Below are 15,980 nucleotides of genomic sequence, written 5' to 3' on the forward strand. Positions count from 1 at the left end.
CATACACAACATTCTGGAACAGCCAAACAAAAAGTCAGAGTGGGAGATATTAAAGGTGGACAGGTTATTACCAAAGGATGCATGCCTACTTTGGCCTAATGATCCACACCCCCATTTTAAATTGATAGGCTCCCTATTATATATTGAATTTGGCAACATTGAAGGCAGCCTAGCCTGTTCTTCTTTGTTCATAATTGCTCCTGCAATTCCTGCAGATTAATTTTTGAGTATATACAGCTCTGGAGTACATAAATGCCAAATCAGTTCAGAAAAGACGGGTGAGTTTACCTGCAAATCTTTTGTTCCAGTAGTTCTTCCTATAGACAACAACAACTACAGAGTAAATAGCACTATGTAAGCATGCCATTTTTTTATTTTATTATGCCCCTCTTCTGCAGTGTGTGTGTGAGAAAGAGAGAGAGAATATGTCCTATTTCACATTATGCAGTACTTTCACAGAAATACGGGCAGGCATCATAATAAAGCAACAGAATGAAAGAAAACTGCTAGAGACAGACTCTCATAGAAACAGCAGTGAGAATTAAAAATGCACAGCTCATGATGCTGATAAACGTCTTCAGTAAATGGCCAGATACTGGCAGAGAAAAATTCCCTTAGCAGCACATGATTTGTGAGAATAGCTACAGTGATCTGTCTGGAAAAGAACAGTGTGCTAATGCTCAATGACAAAATGCTAATTCCTGGCTCAAAGAGTGACAAACATTTGGATATAAATAAATTCAGACATTAGGCAAAAAGATACCCTACTACAGCAGAAAAAGTTAAAGGAATCAAGATTTACTACCTGCATCTGTGCTACAGAAATGTGGAACAGTGAACAGCGTTTATTAATGAGGAAATATGCGAGGCTTCCATTTGTAGAGATGGAAAAAGCTTAACAGCATGACTACATTGACTCTGGGAGCCAAGTGAAACAGAGGAACCCAAAGAAGAAAAACAACACTTTTTTGTCAGTGCCTTTAACTCAAATGATGGACTTTAAGAATGTTGAAGGCCAAGCTAGATATAACTACAGCAGTGCTGTGTGTTTAAACAGCACTTATTCAAAAAGGGGGAGGGAGATCAGATTTTAAGACCAAAAGAGGTATGTGTATACTCTGTATCTAGTGTTCCAAGCATTTCTCTCTCCACCACTTACTTCCACCATTCACATTCAAGATGAGAGGGTAATACCTACAAAGACTGCCTGGCCCCTGCACTTTGGGAGCTATGCGATCCATTTCCCAAGTTTTATTAAATTGCCCATTTTAGATTAAGTTTCAAGAAAAAAATCTGAACTCTCTTCTCTACATTTTGTGCAGGCTTTCTGACAGAGCTAAGGTTACTTTCTGGTCATAATCCTCTCATAACCTCTAATGTTGCTTGTTTTCTTCAGTTTGCCATTCAAACTATGGAAGCTTTTAACTGATGGACTTTGTTTATTACTTGCTTTGTTTCTCCACTCTATTTTAAACTTTTGATGTACTTTTATCTTTGATATGCTAGTAAAGATTGTCTGTCTGTCTGTCTGTCAGAGACTGCCTACAGGTAAGAGAAGAGGTCTGCGTTCTTTCTCTTCTACATGCCCCTTCTGTTAAAAGCAGGAATATGTAGTTGCAACAGGTTAAAAACACATGAAATTGCCATCACCAAATTCAGAACTTGCCACCGTATAACAGCCACCATCAAGCCCCTGTGCTTTTAAAAATGTTTTGCAAAAAGATAGTGGTGGTGGGAGACAGACGAGCCTTGTGTTTCATCCCGTCCCCCATTAATTACTCTACAATGTCTGAAAAGATTATCCTTCTGCTGTTTAACAGATTATGCCTACACAAGAGAATAAAACTGACACAAATTAGATTGTACATAGAAATACTCAGAAACCAGTGCAGAAGCACACCAAAGAGGGAGATTCAGAATTTTAGACACTGAGCAGGGTTGCCAATTCAGGCCTGGAGAATTCCTGGAGGTGCCTGTGGAAGGGAAAATTTAGGGAGAGATTTTACCTACAATCTATGATACACCTCTGAGTTTGCCCGCTGAAGCTCTCATTTTTTTCAGGGGAATTGATCTCTTTACTCTGGAGATCTGTTGAAATTTTTGTAGGGGAAAACATTATGTTCTCAATCCTTGGTAAGTTCCTTTTTTTGGCAACAGTTTTGTGTTCTTCGTGCAGCACTGCCCATTCAAAACTGTGTATTCCACTGTATTCCTTCACAAGATTAACACCGTTAGCTTTTCCACTGACATAAGTCGCATGGTTGGTAACGATATATGACTCCAAAGTTAGAAGCTACCGAACTCTTTAGAACAAAAATGTTGGTAATAGCACATATTTGACAAGAAGAACATTCCAGATACTTATCAAGTAATAGCAGTTGTTTCCACTGATGGATGGAATTTTTTAAAAAAATGGAGTCAAGGACAAAAATCTTCTGATTTATAATCAGACAGTACTGTATTAATACAAAGAGACAATGGTGATAATAACCAATACTCTGGAAGAGTTGAAGAAAAGGGTTGCATGGGTTATTTTTCTTGAACAGACCATGCCACAGGAAATCAGAGATGAGAACATTTATTCCTGTAAGTAATGAGATATTTACAACAAACTCTGAATGGCTATTTAAGAGATGGATATTGAATGTATTGTACCAAACTCTAGTGCCTTTACCCATTTGTCAAACAATAAATGCTCATTCAGTCTCTCTCCCTTGGAAACAATTATTTTTGCTGCTGGTGGTGAACAATCTTGAATGTGTATTGTGTAGAGTTCAGGGACAATGGCAAGCACAACTGTTTAAATAGATCTGGAGAGTGAGGAAATAATGGTCACAAATACCCTTACTTCCTGCTGGGGGGGGGTTGTAGTTTTTCACAATGGGGGTGTGGGCATGATTCACATAATGTAGCAACAAGCTTTCCTATTGTTACCCTGGGTGTTGTTGTTGTTTTTTAAGAGAGAGGACCTTAAACTTAAAAATGATTTTTCATTTTCAAGCTGATTTACATTCTTTATTTCATTTCGCTGGAGAAACAAAGGGGAGATACAATGCCACTTGTCCTATTTACATATACAAATAGGCAAGTCCAGAGAGAGAAAGGAGGTGGAATACATTAAACCCACTTAAAATATCCAAGGTTAATTAAGTAGATGATGCCATCAGATTTACATCTTCAGTCAGAGCTGCATTCATTCTAAGTTCAAATTTGACTTTTTGATTATCACAATAACTCTTTATTTAAGACCTCAGCATTTGAGTGAGTTTAAGCAAGTTTCAAAAATAACTTGGAAACTGTTGAAGGAATCTTAGGAAATCTTCACGATGAGAACGTTTGCCGTAGTGCATTGGAATGTAGCTGTTAGTCAACCAGTTTAATAGCCCCAGTTTTAAACAGCTGAGTAAAGTCAAGGTTGAATTACCTCTAATGAAAAGAACTACATTTTCTGAGGTAGGTTTATATCACCATTTTGCTAAGTGTTCATAACTTAGGACAGGCTATAAGAAATACCCAGTTCAATGTGAAAATTAATGAAGTGACTCTGGGCAATTCCAACTTGACATATTGTTTTTATCCAGGAGTACATTCACTAACTTTGAACATATGAAGTTGCCTTGTACTGAGTCTGATGGTTTGTCCATCACACTTAGTACTACAGCGATTCTGTTTTATACAGCCTCCTACCACCTACTAACATTCAGCTGGAGATCCCAGCATCTCAACCTAGGGCTTTCTTCATGGAAAACAGTGATTTTATTACTGAGTCTCTGGGCTTCCCCAAACCATGAAATATCATTAAATAAATGCCTTGGCTGACTTAAAATGTGAAATCAACTCTAGAGACAAAATATACAAAATAGCCAGTTCCAACATGATCTCTATGTCATACCGTTATCAATCCAATGTTAGGATCAAAGCAGCAATCAGAGACCAAGGCTTATGCATATGCAGATGAGTAACTGGAGCTATGCATACAGGGAATGGCTGACCTCTAAGTGTCTCCCATTTAATTGTATGGGGACTAAATAAACTAGTCACACTCTGGGGCACAGTTCCAAGATGGAGAGAACCCTGCCCCCTTTACCCAAGATACTTGCTTTGTTAGAGAGAACAAATAAGTTTAGTCCAGGGTTGCCAGCTCCAAGTTGGGCAATTCCTGCAGATTTGTGGGTGGAGACTGGAGAGGGTGAGGTTTGCAGGTGTGGGGTATAATGCCATAGAGACCACCTCCAAAGCAGCCATTCCTGCCCCCCCCCCCGGGAGAACTGACTTCTGTAGTCTGGGGATTAGTTGTAATTCCCAGAGATCTCCAGGCCTCACGCAGCAGTTTAATCTCATCCTTCTAGTATCTCATCCTTCTAGTATCCACAGATCCGCTGCCATTCAAAACTATAGAGAAAATAAAGTGCTGTGGTTGCAGACTCTGTTACAGAGCAAACCAGTTGTGCCCACTCCCCACCGTTGTAACTGACCAGAGAGCACAGAGCAGCAGGGCAATCAATTTATCCATCTTGTCCATGAGCAGGTGATCTGCCAGGAGATTCAGTTTGGGTTCTGTGTTATTTTGATGCCTGCCTGGAAGGCATTCAAGAAAATAATCCAAATTGCCTGCATTATTTCCAGAGTGAGCAAGGGGCCTGCCTGCCACTGATATGTTTGCAATACAGATTACTAGGTTTGTGGGGGGTTTTAAAAGAGGTTATTTGGTACGATTGTGGGGTTTTATTTTGTTCATTTAGAGACAACTCACTATTGAGAAGGCACCCTATTAATAAAAGCAAATCTGCTCCCTGGATATGAAATTAATATGATACCACAACTAACCATTCTGACAAATTTCAGGGAAAGAGAAGTGTGAAAATTACAGTTTATTTATATTCAGACAAATGGCAGACGAGTCTCCACAACAGCCCACCGGCAAACTATCAGTGGCTCAGGGAGCGAAACAAATTAGCCAGGCATTTTTAATTAAAAATGTTCTGCTCCCTGGGATGTGCAGATTTCTCCCTTCTCCCCACCACCACCACCACCAATCTTTCACTGCAGACAGGATGAATGGAGTTTTGCTTAAGCACTTTATGATAACAAAAGGGAAGAGGGAATCATGTGCTAAATATATGAAATTCTGAGTTTATCTTTTGTGCTTGTCCCTTGGCATAGCCATACCATAACTATAATGTTCCTAAGCAATATACACCCTACTGGTATATTAAAAAAAAAACAGAAAGTACTTTCTCAGCCTTACAGCTTTCCTATAAACCATGGAATCTCTACAGCTGTGGTTTACAAAACATGTAAAACAGCGTAACTATAGCCAGGGATAAACTGATTTCTTGTGCTCCAAAAGCTCAGGTGTAGTGTTGAGTACAGAAAGCAGAGCCTTTAACATCTCCATGGTTGGGAAGTGCAAGTGGGTAAGGAAAGGCCATGGTTCATTGGTAGAACATCTACTTTTCATTCAGAAGGTCCTAGGTGCAATCCCATCCCAGGCATCTCCCTATAAAAGGATCAGGTAGTATGTAATGTGAAACACCTCAACTTGAGTCCCTGGATAGTCATCTGCCAGTCTGAGTAGACAATAGGTCATAGAATAGAATCATAGAATTGGAAGGGACCTCCAGGGTCATCTAGTCCAATCCCCACCCTGCACAATGCAAGACATTCACAAATATCCGGGGGGCCCCCCCACACACACACACAGTGACTCCTGCTGCATGCCCGGATGACAAAAACCCCTCCAGGATCCCTGATCAAACTAGCCTGGAGAAAACTGCTTCCGGACCCCAATGTGGCAATCAGCATTTCCCTGGGCATATAAGAAAGGGCCATGAGAACTAAGCACCGATGCAGCCCTTTCTGCCCTCCTTCTCATGATCTGCCTAAGTTCATAGAATCAGCATTGCTGTCAGATGGCAATATGGTCTCTGTTTAAAAACCTCCAAAGGAGAGCCCACCACCTCCTGAGGAAGACTGTTCCACTGAGGTACTGCTCTGTCCGGAAGTTATTCTTACTGTTTAGCCCAGGGGTGTCAAATGTCTGGCCATTCAGATCTTTAATCATGGCCATGGGGCTCTTTTCTCCCAGCCCCTCTTGTCCTCACTCTTTGAAGCTCCAATGCTGCCAAAGTTCCCAGCTCCTTATTCCTTGTCTTTGCTGGCTGCAGCAGCAACTTCTGGGCTTGCAAAGCTACGAAGAAAATGTGAAATGGATTTTCCATTAAGAGTCTATCTGGATTCAGAGATCTTAATGGGAAAACTATTCTGTGTTTTCCTTGAAGCTTTTCATATTTTAATAGTATGCTCAGTCTTAATTTTGCAGCATTTGCAGAGCTTTTTTTGAGCAGGAATGCACAGGAACGCAGCTGCGGCTGGCTTGGTGTCAGGGGGTGTGGCCTAGTACGCAAATTAGTGAAAATGGTGTGAAATGGTGGTGACATCAGGGGGTGTGGCCTAAAATGCAAATAAGTTCCTGCTGGGCTTTTTTGGCAGAAAGCATTTGTATGCCAGTTAGAAGCTATTCCTTGCTGGAGTTGTGTGACCTTGCAAATAAAGGGCTGATGCTTTGAGCCAGCTTGTCTCTGCTGAATGGACCTGATAACTGGTGCCCAGTGAGTACTCTATTCTGGGAACCCACAGCCAAAGGGGAATATTACACTGAAGAAAATGGCTGCTACAAATGGTAGACTCTGTGGCATTGTACCAAGCTGAGGCCCCTCCCCTCCCCAAACTCCACCCTCTCCCAGTCCCACCCCCCAAGTCTCTCGGTGTTTTCCAAAACAGACCTGGCAACCCTAGTACCAGGCTGTTTTCCTCACTATAATTGCCAACATAAACTTGGAATTGTTATTTAATCACAGGAGGAAGCATACAGGTACCCATATGGCATCTGTACATTTCCCCCACAGACCATATACAGAGTACCAATTAAGGAAAACAAGGTGAAAGGGTAAACCACCCCAACCCAAACTACAGCCCTAATCTGCACTGGGGTACTCCAAGGACTGTTATTTATTCTTTCAAAAACAGTGGGAGATCTATTCATGTATCTCTCAATATCTCACCAGTTTTGGCCCTAAGACAGTGTATGTGAAGTGTTTGCACACTTCAAAGGGCAATGTAAAGACAATTAAATAAGAACATAAGAACATAAGAGAAGCCATGTTGGATCAGGCCAACGGCCCATCAAGTCCAACACTCTGTGTCACACAGTGGCAAAAAATGTTATATACACACATACACTGTGGCTAATAGCCACTGGTGGACCTGTGCTCCATACACTGTGGCTAATAGCCACTGATGGACCTGTGCTCCATATTTTTATCTAAACCCCTCTTGAAGGTGGCTATACTTGTGGCCGCCACCACCTCCTGTGGCAGTGAATTCCACATGTTAATCACCCTTTGGGTGAAGAAGTACTTCCTTTTATCCGTCTTAACCTGTCTGCTCAGCAATTTCATCGAATGCCCACGAGTTCTTGTATTGTGAGAAAGGGAGAAAAGTACTTCTTTCTCTACTTTCTCCATTCCATGCATTATCTTGTAAACCTCTATCATGTCACCCCGCAGTCGACGTTTCTCCAAGCTAAAGAGTCCCAAGCGTTTCAACCTTTCTTCATAGGGAAAGTGCTCCAGCCCTTTAATCATTCTAGTTGCCCTTCTCTGCACCTTCTCTAAAGCTATAATATCCTTTCTGAGGTGCGGCGACCAGAACTGCACACAGTACTCCAAATGAGACCGCACCATCGATTTATACAGGGGCATTATGATACTGGCTGATTTGTTTTCAATTCCCTTCCTAATAATTCCCAGCATGGCATTGGCCTTTTTTATTGCAAACGCACACTGTCTTGACACTTTCAGTGAGTTATCTATCATGACCCCAAGATCTCTCTCTTGATCAGTCTCTGCCAGTTCACACCCCATCAACTTGTATTTGTAGCTGGGATTCTTAGCCCCAATGTGCATTACTTTGCACTTGGCCACATTGAACCGCATCTGCCACGTTGACGCCCACTCACCCAGCCTCAACAGATCCCTTTGGAGTTCCTCACAATCCTCTCTGGTTCTCACCACCCTGAACAATTTAGTGTCATCCGCAAACTTGGCCACTTCACTGCTCACTCCGAACTCTAAATCATTTATGAACAAGTTAAAAAGCATGGGACCCAGTACCGAGCCCTGCGGCACTCCACTGCTTACCGTCCTCCACTGCGAAGACTGCCCATTTATACTCACTCTCTGCTTCCTATTACTCAGCCAGTTTTTGATCCACAAGAGGACCTGTCCTTTTACTCCATGATTCTCAAGCTTTCTAAGGAGCCTTTGATGAGGAACTTTATCAAAAGCTTTCTGGAAGTCAAGGTAAACAACATCTATCGGGTCTCCTTTGTCCACATGTTTGTTCACCCCCTCAAAGAAATGCAACAGGTTAGTGAGGCAAGATCTTCCCTTGCAGAACCCATGCTGAGTCTTCCTCAATAACCCGTGTTCATCAATGTGCCTACTCATTCTGTCCTTGATAATGGTTTCTACCAACTTTCCCGGTATTGAAGTCAGACTGACTGGCCTGTAGTTTCCCGGATCTCCCGGATCAAATAATATATTTGAAGTGTAGGTTTCCAGATGAAATGGTTGCAAAGAAATGCTTATGCCTACTTGAAATATAAGAAGTTATACAGAAAACCATCACTACTGAAATCTGAAACTGAACCCTGAAAAGGATGGAAAGAAAAAAATAACAAATGTAAAGTATGTTTCAAGGTTGAGGTTAGATGGATGTGAATTTTGAATCTGGAAAAAAAATGATGACTGCTATCAGCATATTTTGCATTAGCTTGAATTTTCAAGTGGCATTAGTTTACATCTTATTCTGCTGAATACTGCCAACAAGTAGACCAGAGAAAATCTAATTTCCTAATTGTCAACCAGTCACTATTATCCTCACCATAAAGGCAAGCAATTATTTCTAAGATTCAGAAAACATCTGCCTGCTGTTTCTGTCCATTTGGATTTCAACACAAGCCTCAGGGGACTTTACAAATTGAACTTGCTTGGTGCACAACAGTTGTCATGATATTAATATATGTTTATGTGTTTCTCACACCATCCCATACCACATTGTGGAAGGAAAAATATTAAAACAGGGCTGAAGTTTGGAAGCTTTATAATTGGATAGCTCCTTGGGGTTCAGAACAACTTGTTACCCCACAAAAATAAACAAATTCCCTTCATATATTACAAAATGTGTGCCTATGTTTAAAATTGTCAGTAGTGATATTTCTATTTGAAGCATTCCAAGGAGAAAGAGGAGGATTTTTCAGATGTACAAACAGTAATGCAAACAGGGAGCCCACCAACGATGCATACTGGGAGTGCACACTAACAGCAAGACTCCCAATATGTGTAGTCACCATGTTGTATGAACGGGGTAATTAGGGATTGTTTTGTAGAAAAATAGTTGGTGGAGCTCATCCAGGAAGTGTTATGCAGCAGCACCTACTATTCAACGGACAAGGTGGGGAGGAGGAGGGGGAACCGTCAGAGAGGTTCAGGAGCTGTGCACCTGTGAGCTCTTGCTGAATTCAAGGCCTAGGGGTAATGCATATATTTACCATGCATATATTGCCTTGCTACAAACAAAGCACTAGATTTCAGGGTTCATATATACCAAGACTGCACATGGAAAATAAATATGTGCATTGCACCTGTCCACAGTGTGTGGTGATCACATGTCCACAGTGTGTGGTGATCACATTGGTCGTTTTCGCACTCACCTCCAGCCGGCGCGACCCCCCTCTTCACCGCGCAGGATCTGCGCGGATTTCGCACTAAATGCCGCGGAGCAGCCTTTTGCGCCGGAAACTCCCGTCGCAAAAGCCGCTCAAACGGGAACTGCTTTTTGGCGGTTTATGTTTGAGCGGCTTTTGCGACAGGAGTTTCCGGCGCAAAAGGCTGCTCCGCAGCATTTAGTGCGAAATCCGCGCAGATCCTGCGCGGTGAAGGGGGGGGTCGCGCCGGCTGGAGGTGAGTGCGAAAACGACCATTGAGACTGTCAATCCCCCCCCCCCCCGGCTCCTGTTGCCCACTGCCACTAGAAGCAGCGGTAGGAGAAAAATTAAAGAGAAAAATAAGACTTGGCTACTTACAGGAAGTTCTTACCAAATAGGGCTGCCGCCAGTTCCCAGGTGGCAGCAGGAGTTCCCCCAGTTTCTAGAGGCCCCCAACACCAGCCAGCTGGCCAGCAGGGGAAAGCCCTGAACACAGCAGGTGCTGGGCCTCTTGTAGGGCTGCAGTGCATAGCGGCCACTTTTTCCAAGAGGGTGCCACTGGCTCCCACCTTGCAAAGAGGCAGTTTTGCCTCTTGCAGGGCTGGGGTGCTTCCCCCCTCCCCCAGCCATTTAAAAGGAAGTTTCCCTTTGAACGGTTAGAAAAAAACAGGAGGTGAAGGAGCTGTATCTGTGATGTCACTGCATCGGGGAGGGCCATGCCCCTCCCAGAATGCCCCCCAAATCCCCCCACCAGGGACAAAATTGAACCTAGCAACCCTATCCAGAGTTCGTGAATAATGTATCTCATAGAGTTGATGGAGGAGAATGGTGTTGTAAGCCACTTTGAACCTTTGAGGAGAAAATGGTAAATATGGCATAGTAGAAATATCTAAATACATATAGCTAGCATTTATTGGACTGTTCCTTCTTCAAGGTTCTTTTGACATCTAGCCAACAGCCCCTGAAGCTCTCATGTGACATTGCCTTCTGATCCTGCACCTAGCTAAGATTAAGTGTAGATTCTGTTTATACTCACTCTGGATGCATGTTGTTGCTTACAGCCTGACATCAACACATCTGCATGCTGACATTTCCACACCAATTTGTATGCATTGGGCATGAAAACTGCCTAACTTGGCTCTCTGTTATTTTATCTTGTAACTTCAGCTTTCAAACCCGCTCCTGCCAGCTGTAAACAAAATCCCCAAAGCTATCTTTTCCAATGACAATGAAGGATCTTCAGGCTCCAGCACTCACCCATCACACTTCATTTCCCTTTGTGTTGGGGGGGAGGTTACAGTCAAGAAACCAACCATCATGGTGATGCTTCTCCTTTATTCCAGTGCCACTGGAGGAAATTAAATAGGAAGACAATTGCCAAGCTTGAAGTAATCACAACATTGTTTGCCAAATAAACCATTTCCCACTTAATCCAATCAAACCTGCTCAGACAACTAATACTGAAGTTACATATTTACCAACCAAAGCCAGATAGGGAAAGTAAAACAATCTTTTTTTAAGGAATATGCTGTTTCACTTTTCTAGTCATGTTTCTCTAGTTTTCTTTGTAATGAGTAAAAACAAAAGAATGAAACAAAACCCAAAGTGGGAATTAAACTGAAGAAAAGGATGAATAAATCCAACTTTCATACAAAAAAGCAGGCTCAAGATCAAAACAAGAACTACAATGTTAGTTCAACAAATGCTTGCATATTGTCTAGGAGCAGGATGATAGGAAACATTATAATACAGATAATTATTGTGTATAAATTGTACTTTATAATTTATTCTGACAATGGCTGCATTCAGTTTACCAAACAAATGAGAATGAGCCTTGCTAGCTAGTCCTTGGATTCACATGCTTCCTCCCCCCTTTCTTTTGCATACAGCTCAAAGACCGAGTGATGACTACCTGTTCTGTTACAATCCCTAATTTATTGTGACATTCAAATCAGACAGAATGATAAACTGTGGTTGGTAGGTTTTACTTAAAAGCCAGGATCACAAACTTCAGTTAAATCCTAGTTCTAGAAAAACCCAGGTCTGAATCCTCACTCTGCCATGAAAGCTTGCTGGATGCTTGCTGGATGCCCTAGGGCTAGCCTCTCTCTCTCAGCTTAACCTGCTTCACAGGGTTGCTGTGAGTATAAAACAGAGGAGGGGAAGGATTGCCAGGTCCATCCAACTCAGGAAATATTTGGGACTTTGGGGGTGGAGTCAGGAGCAAGCACGATTGAACTCCAAAGGGAGTTCTGACCATCACATTTAAAGGGACCATACTCCTTTTAAATGCCTTCCCTTCACTTGAAATCATGGAGGATGGGGGCACCTTCTTTTGGGGCTCATAGAATTGGACCCCCTGGTCCAATCTTTTTGAAACTTTGGAGGGAGTTGAAGAAAGACACCAGATGCTATGCTGAAAATTTGGTGCCTCTACCTCAAAAAACAGCCCTCCAGAGCCCCAAATACTTACAGATTGATTCGCCATTGTACCATATGGGGACTGGTCTCCATAGATTATAATAGAGTTCCCAATCATGACCTTAGTCATCTTCACCAATAACCTTATATTGTAAGCCAGTATTGTTGTTGTTGTTATTGTTATTATTGTTATTATTATTATTGTTATTATTATTGTTGTTGTTGTTGTGGTTGTTATTATTATTATTGTTATTATTATTATTATTCCCATGTTGTAGATGAGAGACTGGCCACGACTAAGAAAGGCTTGCCTACAGCTACCTAACCTAGGCAAGCTAAAGGCCCACAGCCACATTTTCTTCACAAAGTCGACAGTATCAAGCAATGACTTGCATGTGTGAAGCAGCCACCATAGATATAGCAGCCAGAACTGTCATAATGCCCTGTATGAAACAACAGCTACTGAAATCAATTCACACAATCAGCTGTGACTTCATTCATTGGATGTATATACAAATGTTACCCAGGCCCGTAGCTAACCAGGGGCCCATGGGGCCTGGCCCCATGACAGTTTGGGGGGGGGGGCTCACACCCAGACTGCCCCTCTGTGCAATTTAAATTGGGTGGGAGGGGCACCCAGGAGCAGCTGCTGCCCCTCCCATGCCATTTAAAGGACCCACAAATCAGCTGATTGGTGGGGTCCAAATAGCATGGGATGGGTGGCAGGAGCAGTCACGAGCCTCCTGAATTATTTAAATGGCCCCCTCCCCCTACAGCCCCCCCATGGCCCCCTCCCCTCATGGCTCCTAGATACGGGGCTGATGTGACCTGCCCTAGCCTTACCAACCTCCAGGTGGGACCTGTCAGAACTGCAGCTGCTCTTCATACTACAAAGATCAATTCCCCTGGAAGACAAGACAACTTTGGAGAGCAGGCTCCTTTACAACATTACATTCTCTCTGAATTTTGTCCCCTTCCAAAACCCTGCTTTCCCTAGGCACTGCCCCCAAATCGCCAGTATTTTACTAAGCCTAAATCCTCCTGTCTGAATTAAAAGAGTAGCTCTAAATCCACACTGTTTAGCCACCAGAGGTCTCTCTCTCTCTCTCTCTCTCGGCTTGGCTTCGCGAACGAAGATTTAAGAAGGGTGCAATAGTCCACGTTTGCTGCAGCAGGGAAAAGTCTGATTTAGGGTTGGTCCTGTAGCAGTGCGATTCTTCCTCAATCTCCTTTTGTCCTCAAGACCAGCTATGCGTGTGTTCTCAAAGGAAGAGACAGCCTGGTGGATGGTGTGCCTCCATGCTTTGCGATCTGAGGCTAGGTCAGACCACTGGTGATGGTTGATGTGACAGGTGCTAAGGGATTTCTTCAAGGAGTCCTTGTACCTCTTCTTTGGTGCCCCTCTATTTCGATGGCCGGTGGAGAGTTCACCATACAGGGCAATCTTGGGAAGGCGGTGGTTTTCCATCCTAGGTACACTAACTACATTTTGCTTTCTGTAACTCTTGTGACATTATCCTCCTCTTGTTATGTTTTTCAGATATCTCTGCAATTTCAAGGAACGTTCCAGTTTCACTAAACAATCATGTGAGAAGTAGTGCTTTGCCTTCAGAATCTTTAAATACAGCTGTTAAAAAATCCACAATTTTTCTTACTAACAAAATGATTCAAAGCTTCAACAAACACTGCATGTACTTGGAACACTTCTCTGCGGTGTCACATATTTTTGAAGTGTGCTTTCTCAGATCAGTCACTTCCTCCTGGGCAACATCAGGTTGTTTTACCTTGTAACAAGTAGATCAGTCATCACATTTGCTGACACAGAACTAACCAACAGTGCACAGAAAATTGGCTCAGTGTACAACTGACCATTGAGCAACATCAAGAAAACAGCCTTCAAAGAAGCTGTAAAAGGTTCAGAATGCATAAAAGATTATTGCTGCCCCAGTACTAATGACAGCACTGGCTTTTATTAAGCTTTGAGCATCTGATTAGCTTAGAAAGTCTTGAGGATGTGGCTGACTCCAAAAATGGAAAGAACAGACGTTTGCCAAGAAGATTCACTGCCTCAACAGCACAGCTATTCTCAAAGAATTCCGGAAGATCAGAAGCAATGTGAGAGAATCTGCATACTCCATCACCAGATTATAGAGGCAAGGTACTCTCAATGAGGCCAAGTCACTGTTGCCAGCAAAGTCTGAATAATCTATCCGCAAATGCTAACTCAGCGAAGGAGCACAAATTATTTTTCATATGGACAATGCTTATTTCAATATCAGATTTTTAAATTATAGATGTAGCCAAACAATGAAATGAAAATTTCATCCAGTGCAAAAATGTGTAAAATAATCATTATTTTATACTCAAGATCTTATATTATTCCATCAACTGGCACTTTATGCTGCTACTAATGCACACTGTGGCTGCTTGCCATAGACTGTAAAGCCACGTGAATTATTGCCTCCATTTTGTAGTCCCTTCCTCTATTCTACATATCAAAGCAGAATTAAACATGATGATAAGTGTGACACAGAGTAGGGTTCCAGTGTAGGTATTTTGTCTTCTAAGACAGAGACATTCTATATCCATTCTGCCAACATACATCTATCTCAACTTCTTTTATTTTATTTATTTATTTACTTCATTTATGTGTAGCAGCAACCTTAGCTGGTGGTGATCAGCCAGAAATGAGGCCACAGGCGAAATCAGGAAGAAACAGCCGTTTATTTAACATGTACACAGACCCCAGACCAGACTCATGTCTAAACGAACCTGGGAGCCCCGATTTCAGGAAGGTCTACAGTTTTATAGTCACAGACAATCGTTTCCAGTAAACAATCACACAATTACAGGAAAGGACCACCCCATATCCCATACATCATTACAAGCGTCATATTACTAAAGGAACAAGGAGGAGACAGGGAGGGTCTTTCCATACATTGCATTGATGTTGCTAACACTCTTGCAGCAATATCCTTCATCAAACACATTTGCACCTTTGACCTGCTCCCAAGACATTTTCCAAGGTATATTTGCTCAATGCTTATTCCAGTCAGTTTCTAGTTCCTCTTTTCGGCAGTTGCGGCAGCACCGGTGAGTGAAGGATTAACTTCCTCTTTTGCTGCCTTATGCTTCTGCAAACCGAACACACTGCTAACTTCCCTTTCCTTACTTTCACAATCTAGGATTATTTCACTAACGTCTAGCAAGCACTTTTAAAATCTCTTTGACCTTTTGTTTTCTTGCCCTTTTGCCTAATTGATGGCTTTCAATTTACCTTATTTAATATCTTTTTATTTCAGCCCTGCTTCATATGCCCTGCCTTTCTCTGCAATGGAGACCAAAGTGGCTTACATCATTCTCCTCTCCTCCATTTTATTCTCACAACAACCCTGTGAGGGAGGTTAGGCCAAAGAGCGTGACTGGCCCACAGTCACCCTGCAAGCTTTCATGGCAGAGTAGGGATTTGAACCTGGGTCTTCTGGATTCTAGTCCACCATTCTTAACTACTACACCACATTGGTTCTTTTGTGCAAAGTTTTCAGGGTGATTTGCCCTCAACTTGCTCTCTTTCTGTGACCTGATCTACATATGCAACATAATGAAGCATGAATGAGACAGCAGAGTTCTGAGATAGCACAATAGACTGTACCATTTCAGAATGATTTCATGCATTTAAAAAAACAACTCCCTCAAATAAATATGCAAGCAGAATGAACAGCAGGCTGGCAGAACATTTCTTCCTGCCATTCTAGTTCTTTACTTGCATGGAATTTTTTAACAAATTATT

Source organism: Heteronotia binoei, chromosome 11, assembly GCF_032191835.1.
Source record: "Heteronotia binoei isolate CCM8104 ecotype False Entrance Well chromosome 11, APGP_CSIRO_Hbin_v1, whole genome shotgun sequence".
Classification (NCBI taxonomy): Eukaryota; Metazoa; Chordata; class Lepidosauria; order Squamata; family Gekkonidae; genus Heteronotia; species Heteronotia binoei.